At 41.8% G+C, this 18,370-nt stretch overlaps 1 long non-coding RNA gene across 1 annotated transcript; it reads left to right on the forward strand.

The window, feature by feature from the left end:
* LOC108447933 lies at positions 1-5,084 on the forward strand. The gene is made up of 2 exons (XR_001863652.1): positions 1-40; positions 1,471-5,084. It is a non-coding gene; the product is annotated as an uncharacterized LOC108447933 (long non-coding RNA).
* Positions 5,085-18,370: the final 13,286 nt, after the last annotated feature.

Raw genomic sequence — 18,370 nt, forward strand, 5'->3', positions numbered from 1 at the left:
GCCAGGAGGGCAGTGGTATCCAGGGGTGCATCGGGAAGAGGTGATCCTCCCCTTCTTCTCGGCCTTAGTGAGGCCACATCTGGAGTGCTGTGTCCAGTCCTGGGTTCCGCAGTAAAAGAGAGACGTGGAACCACTGGAGATGGTCCAGCGGAGGCCACAAAGATGACTAGGTGTCTGGAAGATCTCTTTTGTAAAGAGAGACTGCAGGACTCGGGTCTGTTCTGTCTAGAGAAGAATGAGAGAGGGTCTCATTCATGCATATAAATATCTCAAAGCTGGGTGTCGGGAGGGTGGTGCCAGACGTTTCTGGTGGTGTACAGCAACAGGACAGGGAGCGATGGCCATAAACTAAACCACACGAAATTTCAGCTCAGTTGGTGAGAACACGGTGCTAATAATGGACTAGATGGTCTGCAGGGGTCCCTTCCAGCCCTAACAGCTCTGTGATTCTCTGAGTCGTGGCTGTGCTGGTGCAGGGCAGCAGGGCAGCACACTCTCTTTGTTGGGGCCCCTCTATGACAGCGTCCTGCTCCGGGGTGGGCATCTCCTGCTGGAGACTCTTTATCCAGCCCTTTACACAGTGGAAAGGTCCGTGGATATTTTACTCTTTTAAGGCCAACCCCTCTTGCCTTGCCGTGTTTGAGATGGAAGAGCTCATGAACGAGGGAGTCACGCCTGCAGATCCACCTGTCCCCAAAGCATGCCCATCCCACAGATGGGCAGGGGCAGGGTGAGGGTCTCCTTCCTGCAGCCCCCACAGGCACCCTGTGACCCAGCAATGGGCACTCGTTGCTGTGCCAGGCACCCTTCTGTCCCCTGCCTCTCTCCTAAGAAAGTTTCTCTCTGTCCTTGCTTCTGTTTTTTGAAAGTCTGAGGGCTGCTGCATGAAGTCAGGTGAGCAGGCACGTAGGCTGAATGCTGGTATGTGTTTGTCAGGGAAAACAGCAGGCACAAGCCCCAAGACTCTGATACTGAACACGTAGCTAATTTATGAAACTGCTTGAGGTGGTTATTTTAACACCCTGACTTCTTGTCTGCTAGCCTTGTTTGCTGGACCTATTCCACTAAAAGCTATTTTTGTCCATATTTTGTCCCCCTCCACAGTGTTTCTTTAGCTTTTTGTCAATTGAGCGATTCTTGACCAGCACAGGATGTGTCCTTCAGGAGTGATTCAGGGGTGCCTGTGTGCAACATTCCCCACACTTCCCTTGTTCCCACAAACAGACTGAGCATAAACATGGCCACAACAGGGAGAGACTCACAATGCCATGTGATAGGACTTGGATACCTGCCTTCTTCAGGGGTCATTTGAAAATCTCTGCCAAAATCCCGTGTTTCCTTTAGATTTCTTTGCTTAAAGGTGTGGGAGTTTTCCGCTCCAAAGAGCTAGCTGGAAAGCAAATCAGCATTCTCATTAGGGTTAACATATCTAATTTCCACTCCTAACGTTCCATTTGTTTTTTCTTGTAGTGTTTAACTGCTGCAACACAAACCCACTCCATGTGAGCTGTCCAAGTCTTCTGTCTGCTCAGTGGAAAACAGAACTGCTCTCCTTATCTCACCACAGTGTCTGTTGGAAGGAAGACTGAAGGTGCAGCAACTTTGGAAAACAAACGTTGGACACTTGAGGGCAGGATGGCTCCAAAATGCAAACAAAAAGTGGATTCATAAGCTGAAATCCAGAAATCTTGGATTTTTTGATGAAGTATTATGAGACTTGCAGCTCTTGAAAAGCACAGTTAAATAAACAGGGAATTAAATGGAGCAGAACCATGCAACTCTATTTGAGGGGATTCCAAAGTGGAACACATACAGTATCTTTTGGCACCTCTAGGATAATGACCAGTTGTGATTACTGATTCAATGATACTCATCACTTAAGCAGACTGGGTGACCCTGAAGTCTGGATAAAATTTGAATTCACATAATTATATGCTGCTTGTTATGTTCCCTTCAATTTTCAATTACAAAAAGTATTTGGTACTGTTTTCCCTAAGGTTTTACTTAACTGTTGTCTGATGTGAAATGGTTGCTGTATTTTACAGCACAGATGGGAGGTTTTGAATAGGAGGAGAGTTAATTAAATTAGTTTGTTGGTAGCATGACAAATCAAACACCTCAGTCCTTACAGTGAAGTATAACAGCCCCAGCAGCATAGCTAGTGTTATTGTTGCTATGTGCTTTCTAGTATAGTTTTCACTTGCTTGTTACTGCCAATCTGAGCTGAAATTTCCCCTGCTGGGTGTCCGCTTCCAGCTGTTTTGTTTTAGTTTGTTTTGGTTATTTTGTTTTGTCTTATGATTTGTTTGCTTTGATTTTGGAAAGTTCCATTTACAACAATTGAGCCAACTACAAGGATGAATTTAGGGGAGAATACATGGTTTTGTCCATTATAAACATAACCATTTCACTGAACAGCCCCTAGCATCTCTCTGCTTTGGAAAAACAAGCTTTCAAATCTGGCAAGCAAATTGCCTTAGTTTCAGGGATATATTTTTCTGTGTTCAGGAAAATGTGACCTGAAGAGAAAAAGAATTTAAAATGTAGAGTGGAGGCTTCTTAAAATTGTACAGCCCTGTCCCCAGAAAGTTTCACCCATATCGATCATGTGTGACCTTGTGTTAGCCCCGGCTACATTCTCACCTGAATGTAGGCATTCTTCCCTGAGAAAGTCTGAGCTTGTGCCTTTCTTTGCTTATGTCCTGTCTAAAACAAGAAGCCTCTAAGGGGCTTGTATAACACAGTCCATCTCCCTCCCCTGGAACATTTTTGCTGGGGCTACCTGTTGTTAGAGAAGGTGTTGGCAGCATGAAGCACATAAAAGACCTCTCTCTGCTGTAAGCTGTTTGTGTTATTTGTTGGTTTTCCTGTATTAACTCTAAAGGATACTCATAGTTGTAAGCACCAAGTAAGATTTAATGCCAATTGCTATCCCAGAACATAATGTGATACCAGAACGGATCTGTGGAATGGAAGAGTGCCTCTGAAATCCCATAGACAGAAGAAAAGGTCCTGAGATAGGGAAAAAAGAGCAGCTAAGCACCCTTACACAGGTGTAGTTCTGGAATATTTTCGTGCAAAGATTGTTCTCCTCATTGGGTGGGATTATGGAAAAAGATTGATGTTTTCCAAATCCTGCAGAACTAGAAGTAGGGGCAGTCATTGAAACCAGTAGGAGATTGGTTTAGAAAAGATAAAAGGGAGTATACTTTTTTTTAATGTAGCAGATATAGTGAACTTGTGGAATTTATTGCCAGCAGAAGTTTTGGAAGCAAATAGGCTAGCAGATTGGAAAGGAGACTAAACAATTAAATGGACTGCATATTCATAGAGACATGAAAGAAGAATTTAGTAGGGATATGCTCTCTAGCATCCCTAATACAGTGGTTGTGGGTGCTGGAGGAGAATAAAGGTAATGTATATGCCTGGCTTGCATGTTCTCTTTAAATAGTATCTCTTGTTATTAAAGAAAGGATACTGGGGATAGCTGGATATGGGTCTAACCCTCCAGGAGATCCGTTATGTTTTTTTCAGGGCTCTGATTTTGTGTCCACAGGTATGCGAGAATAAATGCAATGTTAGTAGGAGTTTGTATTTTATTTTTTGAGGATGATGCCTCAGGGTTCTCTTACTTCAGTAAGACCTGAACCATAGGTCACTAACACTGCATTGTACCCTATTGAGGAAACATACACTTTCCAATACATACACAATCCACATAATATTAGTGCTTGGATAGGGACTCAGACTGGGCTATAGCCCTCCTGATGTTGCATTTTCCCCAGAGATCCTTCTGCTCTGTCTGCATAGAACTTGATGAATACTCATGACTGAGGAAAGATTTCATAAGCTGTGATAGAATTTCCCCCAGGATATCAGTGTATTTTGGGAATATTATTTGAGAGTCATCTGCTGGAAAACATCTAGTGCAGCTGAAGGAGAGAGTGCCAGATTAGACAGATTACTAGGCATGAATCCCAGCCCCTATTTGTATGAGTACTCCTTCTGCCTTTAGATAATCACATTAACATCAGGAGTATTGCTTACACAAGTATTACTGAGAAAAAGTGGTGAACAGGCTTGGGCCCTCACAGCAGTGTTTTTGTTCCAGCACTTTCCTGGTGAGATTTTGATCTTTTCCTCTTCAGAGCTCATTAAAGTTGGTATATTCACTAAGGAAGACCACCCACTACTCAGCAACCTCCTGTAATGGTTACCAACCCATCTTTTACATCTATCAGAAGTAATATTTTTAACAGTTCAGATATTGTTTTCCTTCCCCTTCCTAAGCTCTTCCCATGCTTAGAGATACACAAGTACTGTCTTTCATGCTTGGTTGATTATGAAGCCAGATCTTTTGTCTCCTCTGAGGTTTTTTTTGCTGCTCCTCCACTACAGATGAGCCAGAAACCTTCCACAAACATATGCTAGAGGAGCCTCCAGTGGGTGGTGAGACTGGTATCTCATGGTGGTTGTCATCAGGCAGCATGGGTTAGGATATGTCTCCTGCCAAGCCTGCCTGGAGAAGCACAGCTCGGTGAGACCTTAGGGATCTTGACTAATAACAGCAGTAACCTAATTTGAAAAAAAGAGAAAAGCTGTATTCATTTTTTTTTTTGTGGCTGATGATACCCAAAGGAGTACCACTGTGAGTGCAAAGGGAAGATTATAAACATCAAATCATAGAAAGTGTTTACATGTCTACTATTGGGTGCAATTACTCAAGCTTGGAAAGGATGAAGTAATTTTTATTTGTACACCTAAAAGGAGAAGCCAAGTTAAAGTACTTATATAGATCAGCCTCCAAAAATTAAAGTGTGAGATAAACAATGCCAACAACACTGTAACAAAAAATCCAGATTTCAAGCCAAATATCTATGAAGGAAGAAGTATTCAATGGAAAATATCATATTCCTGCAGTCTTTCTGACCACAGAGTTACACTCATTATGGTAGAGCTATAATTGCAGCCTTGTGAATACAGTGCCGCAGACAATGGCCTGTCAGTGTTTTTCCACTACAAACTCTCATGTGAGGTTTGCAATTTTGTGAAATACAATTATCTTTGGCTGGAATATTCAGCTACATTCTCATCCCAGAAATTGACTTTTTTTTTGTGTGTGTGTTTGTTTCCTTTACCAAGTTGTTCAAAGTTCATTGGTAGGTGTTTGAGCCTTTCTGATTGCTTAGCTGCTTGTGCCTTGTTCATACTGTGAGGATGTGTGGAGAGTTTGCTGTCACTGGTAATGCATCAGTGCTTCACAATATTTAGGGCTGCCAGGCTGTTCCAGAGTCCACACTTTGGACCAAATTGCCTACATTTGTAGCGATGTGGTTTGGGAAAGTCAGGGCAGCAGGATTATAGCAAATTAGCACTGACTAGCATACCCGGGCATGCACAGCAAAACATGCTTTAGGGAATACTAGACTATATTATTCCAGCTGTGGAAGGAAGCAGAATTGGCCAGGCCAGTTAAATGGGTAAAACTGTAAAGATTTGTCTGTCTTAAAGTAAAAGGAAATTCTGAATTGATGTTTCAAAAAAAAACCTCCCAAAACCTGTAGGATTAGTGAATCCCTGCAACATGCAAAAACCACTTCTACAGTTCTGGTTTTGATTCATTCTTTGGCTTAGCTAAGGGTCTTCTCTGTGAGATTGTGGTAATAGAGATCCAAATCCATTCCAGTTTGGTTTTTTCACAGATAACTCAAAGGGAAAATACAGTGCCAACAATGAATGCTGATTCCCCAGATGGAAGCATGTTTAGTTACAAATGCTAACCATGTAACACCTGTGTATGAACTCCTGGGAAATAGGAGATCTGAAATAACCATATGTGTAATGTCTTACTTAAAAATAATTATTTTGAGACAAATATTACATGCACTTAAGGGATCTCACCTGTAGTTAGATATGGTTCACTAAGCATGAATTTATTTAGTGTCAATCAATGCTTTGGAAGAAAACATTGAATCCTTTTGCTACAGAGATCTCTGGTTGCTTCAGCAACTTGCTACATGTTGCAGGGAAAAACTGCTGAGTTCACATAGTTTAAAATAAATATGAATCAAAGCAGTTTATTGCTTTATTGGCAGAGTGTAATTATCCAGCAATTAGTGAACTATGAAAACGAGATCAGTAATACAAATAGGCAAACCATGCTATAAATTTCTAAACAGTCTTCTATAACTAATCCCAAAGCTTTCTTAGTGTACGCATATGCACACACAGAAACACTCAGGCACATGTATGCACAGAGTTGTATGCACCCCCTCACTCATGGGCAATATGGGTTACAAAAACACCCCCCCTTCCCAAAGATGGCAGATTTTCCTGTTTACATGTCTCCTGTGCGAGATGTGGATCCTCTACCTTTTTACAGATCCCTGCAATTGCCTACAAGTCATGGGCTGAACCACACACCCCTGAGACAGTTGTTTCCTCTCCAAGGTGTGTCCTTTGTATTACAAGTTTTCGCACTTCTTTTATATTTCTCTTCAGTCTGGCTCCTGCTTTGTGTCAAGTCTTTTGGTAATTCCCCAGTAACTGTTTAATCTGGCTGATGATCATCTTCTGCAACATGATCAGTTTGGGCAAATGCTGACCAGGCACTTGGGTGTGTTTCATCTGCGGGCACAGATACTCACTTCACACACATCTTTATCTTCAGGAGTGACACTATCTATGCAGTTTGTTGAGAGGGCTGCTGTGCATCCCTGCCAGATCCATAGTGAGGGAGAGCCCTCCTTGAGAGGCACGTGGGCCTAGGAGCAGGGAGAGTAAGGGGCATGGCCAAGCAGCTGCCTGCAACCATGTGGCTGACACTGTTCAAACCAGAGTGACTTGTGTTCTGGATGCATCCCACGCAGTTGAAGGTAATGCTAAGTGGGCATGACAGCCTATTTCCAGACTCCCTTCATGCTCCAAAATCCAAAAATAAAATTAACAGTTTCTTTACTAAATGTCTTTTGAACATCTATTATGATTCTCAGTAAAGGCATCATAAATGGGATGGAAACAGCAAATTGGATCATTGGAAAAACTGCAGAGAGACCATCTGGGCCTGGAGCTTTAATGGATGGTGAAGAATTTACATTTCACACTCCCACAGTTTACATTTTCTGAGGTGATAAAGACATTTGGATCATTTTATTTTTGGATGTTTTACATAAAATGAAGAGCCATGATTAAAACTGGAACTGGAGTCAGGAAATAACCAGATTGTGTACAATGTGGTAAAGTGCTAACAAATGCCCACGTGCTACATGATTAATTTAGTATAAATGCCAGTTGTGGATTTGGTTTGTCAGCAGTTGGCTTGGGTTTTGTGATTACTGGCCCATAATTTAACTGATGATTTGATCTGTAACAGAATCCTCAACTTTTGGGAATGAAAGAGAGTTGCAGTGGTAGTAGAATGCATTAACTATATGCAGAGCTGTTAGCTGCTAGAATGGATACTGATACGTTCTGGGGTCTTCATGCAACTGATGAATAGCCTTGTCTCACCACAGTATGATTTATGGTGGTAAATCAGGGCAGGGGATAGAACCAAGTGACTGCTATTTTTTCAGTATGTCTTCAGACGGTGTTTTTGAATTGCAGATATAGAGGCAAAGAAAACTCTGGGTCTGACTATAAATACAGCTGCAAAGTATGGCACCATTCTTGCCTCTGAGTCAATCTCTAATCACTGTTCTTGGCATATCAGCACTGGGCCATAGGGAAGGGCCATCTGTCAGAGGTAATTGAAAATGGAGGCACTGACCATCTGTAGGTATTTAAAGTCTCCTGACATTTTTTACGAGCTGAAGGATAATCCAGTGTTATAATTGATAGTGTGTCTACCTATTAGCCTCTACTTTCTTCAAGGGAATACATTATTCTTGGTCTGTTGTCTTTCATTTCTGCGGCCTATGTCTTTACGTCACAAACTTATATTTTGCCCCTCTCTGCAGTTCACTCGTGACTGAAGTGACCCCTGTAAATCTTTGTAAGTTTGAGAATTTTTCAAAAAATGTGCCATGTAAATTACAGGTCACTGTTACTGCTGGGCCAAGGAAGAACCTTCCCATAAAGCCTTAGGATTTCACTAGGCTAAAATGGAATTCAGATCTGGTTTCTACTTTGCAAAAGTCAATCAATACTATATTACATTGCTTTCTCTTATCCATATGGTGTAAATGATTTAGCAAATGCAAATACCAGCTCTATTCCAAAGAAAAGATGCATAAATGTATAAAGGTGCCTGCAGACTTCCCATATGTGCACAGCTATAGCTGTTAACAGTAAATAATAATGTACACTGCCTGTAGGATCAAACTCTTGATTTCAATTGAGAAATTAAGAAAGATTTGGAATTCTTATTTTACATGTTGAACAGTTGAATTTTATTTAAACATTTGTTGGGTGTGTCAGTGTGAACGAAACCAGCTGTATCAGATACACACACACACACACGCACACACACACAGAGTAAGTTTTCTTTCTTCCAAAAATAAAGTTGTTGGAATATTTTTGTTAATTATCCTTCTAATCCAGGCATTCAAATACTGTACATGTGCTGGGCTCACATGAAGAGAAGGGGAAGATACAGAGAATTTTTAATAAAAATGCACTCCCAGCAGGATTTGAAGTACACTACTTCAAAATAAAAAGCCAGAACTTTATTATCAAAGTTAAGCAAATTTTCTGAACGTATTCAAGGTGCTGTTATGGTAAGTGAAGGAATCCTGTGAAGTTTCTTGGAGTTGTTTGAGAATTAAAAGTAAAACACATTTACATTTCAGCAGATGGTTGGCAGAAATCAGAATGGAGTTCATTTTTCTGAGCAAGATCTGCATGCACACAGACTACAGAGAGGGGAGACTAAAGGCTCATTTTCTGCACAGCCTTGTGCTCTTTCTAGGCAAACATTCCATCAGTGTTAGGCATTGGGGCCCTGAGTATGGGATGCAATATGGAGCACAGAGCAGCTGAGCTTGAAGCTATGTTCTTGTGTCCCAGGGAGGGCAGGCAGGGAACATGCGAGGGTGTCCCACCCTTTCCCCGTAGCATCCTCCTCTCCCATTTGATCTTAATACTGCATTGCCAGGAGAAGAGTGGAGGATATAGGAGTTGCAGAGTAGAGAATGTGGAGACTGCCTATGGCATGCTCATCCCTGACACCTTAGAGTAATGGTGATGTTGGCCGTCCTGGCCCCTGCAGCGTTCTGGGGCTGCAGTGCTCTGCACACCTGCATGGAGCAGTGTGATTTGGACCAGGAGAGCTGTGACCATCTGCCTGTTCATTTTCAGAGTTGGAAGCTGGCAGCTGGTTGTAGAGCTGGGAGGAAGGTGACTTTGTCACCTCCCTGTTCTTGCCACCTCCAGAGCCTGCCTCTAAAGGCCTGAAATGAGTTGCCAAAAAGTCTCTCTGAAAGACTGACTCTTTCTTAGGGTGGAAGTGTTCTTCCCCACCACCAGAGAATATAAACCAACTGGCTTTGCTTTCCAACAGGAAAAAAAAATCTATTTGGATTTGACTGGTATTTTTCTTCCCTCAGAAGCCTTTTGAGGTAGAAATGACTCTGTGAATCCTGTGTTAGAATAATTAGTCTGACACAAACTAGCTATCAAATTCATCACTGGAGTGAGTATCTGAGCTATTCTTGGGTACCATATTGCCTCACAGAAGCTACCACTGTCTGTTGCATTCCTACTGCTGTTTACTGTCTCCAAGGAAAGGAAGGAATTTGCACTTTTTTTAGGGTTGGTTTGGAGGCTTTATAGAGGGAGGAGGTAAAATTGGTTCACAGCCTTCAACCACAGACTCTACAAAATGCTTGTATTTCCAGCATGAACATAGTGCTCCTGGTCAGATTCACACTTCTAATACTACAGTGAAGGAGTGTACTTCTGCAGCTTCTAATGCTTTACCACTGTTATCTCTAAGTCACCATCATCTTCTGGGACTAGAAGTGTCCGACCTCAGCCCAGCCTGTTAAAACCTCTGGTGATTTGAATTCTCTTTTTATGCCTTTGTGTAGAGCAACATCTTAGCTGCCTTTGATGACAGTGGTTTTGAAAAATAAGGAAGCAAATTCTCACTCTTGTTTACGATTTCAGCCTCTTTTTGAGAAAAGGTTCAGTGCACATAACTTAGGGGTTTTCCTTCCTATTTTTGAAACTTACTGTGCATGTATATTATGGAAGATGGATGTTACTAGCACAAAACAGTGTGCTTGTTATCTATTATACCATGATATATTTACTGAGAAAATTTTAATAAATAAACCACAGGCTTGAACCTCTGAACCCTTCTAAACTAGCTAATTCCCATGAGGGGTTCAGGAGTTTTTATGGATGGATACTGTGTTCTCATGAGAATTTTATTGGAGCTCATAGACTCAAAACTGACTAGCAAGAGAATTTATGAGGTTACATGGGAACGATCACATCTTTCATTCCAACACCCTATGAGTTTATAAAACGAACCCTTCCTTAAACTGTGTTATAAAATAGAAGAGTGTTAATGCAACTTTAATAAAATACCTAATGTTATCAGTGATTTCTCGTCAGTCAGAACAGCTGGGTAATTTTACCAACTTTTCAGTTTTCAGTTAGCCTAGATTAGTGTTGGGTAAAGAGTTTTTGCTAAAAATTGTGAAAAAAAGAGGAAAAGCAAAGAAGGGGGGAAGGTCATAAGTTACTAAAGGCATCAAAGAACCCTTGTCAAGATGGATAATAGAAGGGGTGAATAGTGTCCACTATGGATTTGCTTAGCCTCTATTCTGTTTACTCTCTTGAATACTCTCTAAAATTCCTCTTGTGATTTTGTTTAAATTTAGAAGTTCAACCATGTTGAAGTTCTGTAGCTGCTCATTACCCGACTTGAAATTTAACTTAAAATGTTATTTTGTATCATATAGTTGAGCTGGAAACTTGCCTAAGCCATGAATTGAGGTCTGTGGTAGTGAACTACAGAGGAAGTGGTCTAAGCAAGACTCCGTTTTGGGGATATTCCAACATTTTATTACATTGTGTGTACTAATGAGTAGAGAAAAGGACTGAGAGCCAGGAAGGGCAGAGTTTTAACCAAATGACTCATGATATGGCCTTCAGCAAAATACATGACCTTGTAATTCAGTCATCTTAGCTGTAACAGTGGGTAAAAATAGGGGCTCAGTGTAGTGTTCAAGCAGAGATACACATGTGCCTGTTTCAGCTGCACTCAAGGTCTGCAGTTTTTTCCTCCTGTGGAATAGACATGATGGGAAGACAGATCTCCTTTCAGCTGCTCCAGAGAAGCTCAAATCAAGTTTGACATACGTTTTTCCTCAAACAAGAGCTTTTAAAAGCTGTGAGATGGAAGTCAGTCATTTGCTCAGTCTGATTCACCTTTGAGTGATCAAATTTGCTGGTCACGGTGGTGATCAGGTGCCAAGGAGACCAGGCACAAGGAGGATGAAGATGCACATTTTGAATGGTTGGTTCCAATCAGGTACATTCCTGGTGCAGTTTGTCCAACCAGACAGAGCTAGGAGACTGTCTGGATCACATAGTTTGGGCACACTGACACCCAAAGGTTGTTCTTTAATTGGTACATGATTTCCAAGTGGCACTGGAAATGCCGGCTTGGCCATCATCCCAACAAACTGTGGTTGTTTCAGATGTCACAGGCCTTGTTTTAAATCAAAGGCAGATCTTTGGTACTTGACTAACACTGCTCCAGTTAAGAGCAGCCTGTTTCTTCTGCTGCTTCCTTCAGCTCTGTGTGTTAGTCCTTATGGTTGTTTTGGATCATGGCCCCAGGACTCCACCTGGGAAGCTGCAGGCTCTCAGCAGTGTGCGAAAGCATCCCCCTGTCTCCAAGATCCTTTTGAATAGAAGGTGCCATACAGAAATATCAAGGAAAGCTAGCTATTGTATGTCTAAATATTTCAGGTCCTAAAAAAGGAAAAGGACTGGCTCACTTTAGCAGGTTTGGAACCATTCATTTTATTGCAGTGTCACATTACACATTGCGTTCTCACTGTCCTTCAGAAATGTGAAGAAGAAAACTGGGAGATATTTTACTGCTTACCTGATCTGCTTTCCTACCTTAAATACCTGTTTTGATGGCAAAACACAAGGAGTTGAAGTATCCTTGGTTCTTAGTCTACAGACTTAGCAGAGCTGCATTTTCATGATGATTGTTCAAGCATAGGGAAAACATAAATACATCCTATGTCTCTAATCTTTGCTGTCTCAGGACAGGAAGGAATGGGCAAGGTAGATACTGTAATGTCTTTTGTAAATCAACTGATCTGTGTATTTTCAGATGTTTATGCAAAACAGGTTGACTAAGCCTCTTGTGCTTCAGAGAGAAAGTATGCCTGAGCTAACATTTTACTGATCCTGTGAAGATTAAAATAGGAGGAAACTGCATACAAACAGGACTACAAATCATTGAAGAGAAAGGCACTTGGTTGGCTCAAAGCCAATCTGGAAAGGTTCTTTGTTGAAGTTATCAAGGTGACCACATCTGGCCTAATTTTTTTTTATATCTTATGTACTTTTATGAATTTGTTTGTCTTCTCTTTGACATTTCACATTCACTAGATTTTGGTTTTCTGGTTTTCTGGTTTGGTTCATGTGAGCACAGCAGTGTGGAGTTGGATCATTATTCCTCAAGTTCTGCAGCAGTTAAGAAGCAAATGCAGAAACACTGTTTTATTCTTTGATAAGATCTTTAAATTTTTCTCATGTTTATCAGCCCACAGCATAAGATGAACCAACAAAGAAGCTCATTTTGTATCTCTGAATGACTTTCAGGTTCTCATGGAACTACATTGCAAGTAATGCAACTGTTAGGAATGTGGCAAAAACCAGTTTTGATATTTGCTGCCTCTGGCGAATAAAAAATTCTTCCCCTCATAACAGATAATCATTTTGCTGGTTATCTGTATCCCTTTCCTGCCAGCCACTGCCCTAGCAGAGGGGGTGGCTACTGAGCCTGTATCTCTACTAGAACTGCCCTACTTTGCTCTCTGAACAATTATTGCAGGCTGCAGCAAACGTGTACTTGCACAAACAGCTGGCCTGTGCAGTGTGCTAGCTGACACCAGCATGCTTTTATTGCCTTGTTCAGGTCAGCATCCTGCCCTGCTGCCTGTTTGCCAGCTCTGGCTCTGCCAGCTCCTTATGCTTCAACAAGTGCTGCAAAACACACAGCTTACTAGTGGTTTAGAGTTAAATGTAGGAAAACAGATTTGATTGCTGTGACCTGGCCAGGAATTGTGGTTGCAACTTGTGCTTCCAAGTGGGCTTCACTGTTTTAGGTATCTTCTAGTAAGAAATTATTTGACCTTTGTACTGTCAGTGATGAATTGTGGTAGCCTGTTAACCCCCTGATTCTGTGATGCCATATTCCCCCTGTTCCCTGCCCTGGCCTTGGCCACTCTCTCGGTTTCTCCCTTTTTGCTCCTGTACCCCAACCCCGCCCAGGGACCACCCCTATGCCCCTGACAAAACCACCCCGGCACCCAGACCACGAGGTCTCTCTCTCTGCCTCTGAGGGCACTGGGACAAGATGTGAATAAAGCCATCTCACCACCCTCATGGGAGACCCTTCTCTTCCTCTTTTATCACCACTGCGTTGTAACACTGCTGGCTGCCAAAGCCAGGTCTCAGGGCTGTCCGAAATGGACTCCGGGATGTGACTGGTCACACAGCCCTAGGAAACCCTCGCTGAGCTCTCAGGGAGCAGCAGCCTGCTAGGCAGAGTCAAATGGATACAACAGTGAATCTCTGGTCTAATCTAGGATTGTGGTGCCCTATTCATCCACCCTGCTTATCTACTAGCAAGAAAAGCATTGGCTGTTCCCTACCCATCCACAAAGAAGAAAAAATGCCAAGGGCCTTCTCATTAGCAGAGTTCAGGCTGAGAGAAGGGATGATCTGAGCACCATTTCAATCTGGAGATTGAAATTAAAAAAAAAAAAAGAGGAATGTCTAAAATAATGTTTTCTAATTATGTGTTTTTCAGTTGGAGCTTGGATTAAAAGAATGGGAGAAGGAACCTCTTTTTAGATGTTTTTATTGATGTTGGGGAATAGCACAGAAAAGTTTGGAAATACTACTCAGCCATTTTCCTTCACAGCCAAAGAAAGAAAACCCAAGGGAACTGTTGCCTTCGTAATTGTGGAAAAGTGCAGGAGTGCAACTCAAACATGCTTTTCCCGTCTTCATTTTAATTGTGCATCACAGCTTAAACTTATTTCCATAGTGTGGAAAGCAGTGGATAAATTTGAACTCTAGGTCATGAAAGAAATACACATGGATATTTGCAGAAAATATCTTCATTGGGTGCTGCTTCAGAGTATCATTTCCATTTTAAAATTACACATCCTTAGGACAATTATACCGAAGAAAGTTAATTTCATCAAATATAATTAAAGTGTATAAAATGTTCTTTAGATATGTTTAAAAATATAGTCTGAGAAAATATCTTTCTAATGGCACTGCCTTTTTATTCATCCATCTTTCCAGGCATGTTTTTGTTGGCATTTTCATCTATGTTTGGCCTCATTTTTAATGAACTTTTAACTGCTTAATAGTGATTATCTGGGACACAAGAATCAAAAGCAGTTAAAGTTCTTCAGACCTAAGAAGAATAGACAGAAGTACTGCTCAGCATTTTATACAGTAAGCTGTGGAACAATGAGCTATAATTATCTCCTGTTAAAACAGCAAAATAAGAAATATGCCAGTTTAGATTTGAAATTGGCAGCAGTTCAGAAGCTTGAGACAATGAGAAATTGTGGAAATTCACTGCCTTATTTTTCCCTTCATGCGTCTTCTATGTCAGTTTTTTAGGTTGTGTATGGATGCTCAGAACTTAGCTGCTCTAGAAGCTCTGCATTCTATCCCCTCATTGTTAATAGTGGTAGCCTGAAGCCATAGGGCTCAAAAAGATGTCAGTTGTCATTTTTCTAGACACCAGGCAAAACACCATTCAGCCTAACATAGTAGCTACATACAGTTCAAATAGATGGGAGAAACAAGAAAGCCGTAGAATCCTCATTTTACAGATAGAGAATTAAAATTAAAAGATGGCAAGTGTATGGCTCATCTTACTGACCTGAGCTGCATGCAAGTTAGATGTTTAATACTGAACTAGCTGCTTGAGCTCCTTCCCCAGTGGAGACAGATAGCCCTCAGTGATTTTTCCCATCTCTCTTAAAAATCTATATTAGAATGGATAGAATGGGTGATCCTGTGGTAAGGTTCTTGCTCTGTCTCTACACTGACTATAAGGGAAGCCAAAAGTGAAAGGTTTTGCCCCCAGTCCTCCCACTGCAACTGGAAGAATTTCAGTAGAGGCTGACAGGATGGTCAGGGCTGGAGTATATGTCTTGTAAGGAGAGACTGAGGGAGCTGGGCTGGTTTCAGTCTGCAGAAGGGGTGGCTCCTGTGCCTAGCAGGGAGGGTGTCTATGAGATGGAGCCAGGCTCTTCACACTGGTGCCTGGTGTGCAGGATGAAGGACAATGTCTCAAGTAGAAATGAGAGAGGTTCATACTCAGTATAAGGAGAAATCATTCCCCCACAGGAACAGCCCAGCTGTGGAATGGATTGGCCAGGGAGGCTGTGCATTCTCCATCTTGGAGACTTTCAAGCAACTGGTGTGACTCTGTAGCTCCCCCGGCTTTGAAAGCAAGGTTAGGCTAGAGACGTCCTGGGGTCCCTTCTAACCTGAGCAAGCTTGTGGCTCTGGCACAACCGTGCACTCACTTCCGTGTTATGTCAGGTGTTATGTGGAGCTGAGAACAAAACAACCCCATTACATCACATTCCTAATCTATATTGTCTTTGGATTACTGAATGCTCTGCTTAGTTCCACTCACCAAACTACAGAATAGATGTAGGAGAACCAGGAAAGATACAGAAAGAGACTGAGGAAAGACTGAATAGGCTAAAAGACCAAATAGACAACTTGAAGAGAGGTGCTAGGTCTGGATGCCCTACAGACCTAGGAAGTGATGATTATTGAAGGATGCTAAAAAGAGAATGATTAGTCATTGTTTCTTGGAAAACAAGAAGTAGAGAGCATTCCACAAAGTGATCAGGCAGCAAGTTTAAAAACAGACAAGATTTTTTCATGAATATATAACAGTATTGTGAAAGATTTTGAGGAGGCCAAAAGTACAAGTAGATTCAAGAAGTGGTTAGATGAATTAATGGAATATCCATTGGTACACAGGGATTTTGATGAAACTGTCACCTCAGGAAATTCCTAAATGGCCATTTGCTGGAGGCCAAGAGAAAATGTCAGGAGAAAGTTCAGCCTGTGCATGACTTTAGTCGTGCCCCATCTGCAGCTGTTCACCACAGAGAAGAGTCCTTGGCTGGATTGACACTGGCCAGTCTGACAGCTCTCATTGCTACTTCACCAGCAGTGACTATAAGCTGCTCCTGCTCCCTGATGAGGATGGATGAAATGGGCAAGTAAAGGAAAAGGCACCACAAGTTCTGAAGGAAAAGAAAGCAATGTGAGAGCAAGGCTAGGATTTAGGAGACCCCTACCAGTCATGTTATTGTGCTGGGGCTGCTGGATAGCTCCAGACTAGCAAATACCTTTTTTCTTTTTGTGCCACATGATCCCCATCAATACGATTTGTCTTTTTGAGCCTTCTGTGGGGGTCGTTAGCATTAAAACATTACTAAATATGAAACACAGGAGGTGCCATCAGAGTACAAGGAAATATTTTTCTTCTGTGAGGGTGACTAAGCACTGGCACAGATTGCCCAGAGAGGCTGGGGAGTCTTCATCCTTGGAGATATTCAAAAGCCAGCTGGACCTGCTCCTGGGCAGCGAGTTCTAGGTCACCCTGCTTGAGCAAGCAGGTTGAACCATACCATCTTCAGAGGTCCCTTTGAACATCGAAACTTCTGTGATTCTGTGAAATAGCAATATTAGTAAATATAAAATACCATTAAAATTATAAGACTATTCATGTTAAACTACTGAACCTGCCAGGAAGTTCAACCACGTTTCTGAGAAAGAAGGAGGGCTGCTCTCTGTTCAAAGGGAGTTGTCAGCCATGTTTTTTGACATGACCAAGACTGCAGCGCTTTATGTAAACTGCTCTTTTATGAGGATTGTCTTGCACTGGAATTGGACTCTTCTGGAGGTACAGATGGGTGAAATCATAGCTGCCATCCACCAACGTTTTTTTGAAAATGTCTCAGCATGGCAGAATACTGAGCAAGTGTCTTAGGTGACTAGGCACCTACCTCATGTTCAAAGACAATTGCCTTGCTTATACAACTGTATCTTCTCATTCAGCTTTGATGCATTTATCTTGGCAGATACCCTTAGCTGAGCTCACAAACACAGCTGTATCCAGACAACATGAATTTTACCCCAAGGAGAAAACAAGTGTTTTCTGGCAGTTTTCACAGTAACAGCTGTGGACTCCTCAGTTTACACCTCTCCCTGACTGCTGCACTGCAAACACCTCGATGAACCATTGCCGTGGTACTCAAGCCATCAGTGCAGTGTTGCTAATTTGTCTTTCTTTTTACACGAGCTTTGTGACCTCAGTACATGGAGCTATCCCACCTGGTTGCATCTAAATCCCAGGTTTACATGGATACCTCTTTATTACCCTGCAATCCATACAGGAGATTTCCCCAGGTGTGCATGCAGCATGCCCTTGCTGCTGGCCAGGGTCGGCATTCTGCAGTGAGTCTGCTTTGCAATTGAAAGAGTATTGAGACACTGCTGACTTATCCAAAATAGCTAGATAGGAAGACAAACAATATTATTTATTGCTTCTCATTAACAGAATGAGCCCCAAAACACTGCAGTTTTCCATTGTCCCTTGTGTAAGATTTTCCATTGCCAGTTAACCTTTTAATTTTATTCTTCCCTAAAGAGAAAGGGTCAGGACAATGATGGGACAATTCACTTTTATCTTGGGCTTTGCCCCAAGGCAGTGTTGCCAAATAAAATAAATACCTTGTATACTAAGGCATAGAGACTTGGGTCCAGGCAAAAAGAAGACATAGACAAGATTTAGATGGGTCTATGTGATTTAGATGGATCTGTAATTCTGAAAATTACTCTTTTTCTGCCCCCAAATTTGGAAGATTCAACAGGATTGTAGCTCTATTAATTTCAAGGCATTACCTATATACAGATGTATACCTATATACAGATATATGTGCCTAGAAACACACATACATCTATGTAAAGAGATACATGTACAGACTTTACAAACTTGACAGCATCACATTGAACTCAAAGAGTGAGAACAGAAAGTGAGGTTCCCTTTTCCTTCACCTCCAGTGTGGATTCTCATAGCCTTCCTTGCCATGGAGTGGGCAGCTTGCGCCAAACACCA

The sequence above is a fragment of the Corvus brachyrhynchos genome, unplaced genomic scaffold (assembly GCF_000691975.1).
Source record: "Corvus brachyrhynchos isolate BGI_N302 unplaced genomic scaffold, ASM69197v1 scaffold136, whole genome shotgun sequence".
NCBI classification, from domain to species: domain Eukaryota; kingdom Metazoa; phylum Chordata; class Aves; order Passeriformes; family Corvidae; genus Corvus; species Corvus brachyrhynchos.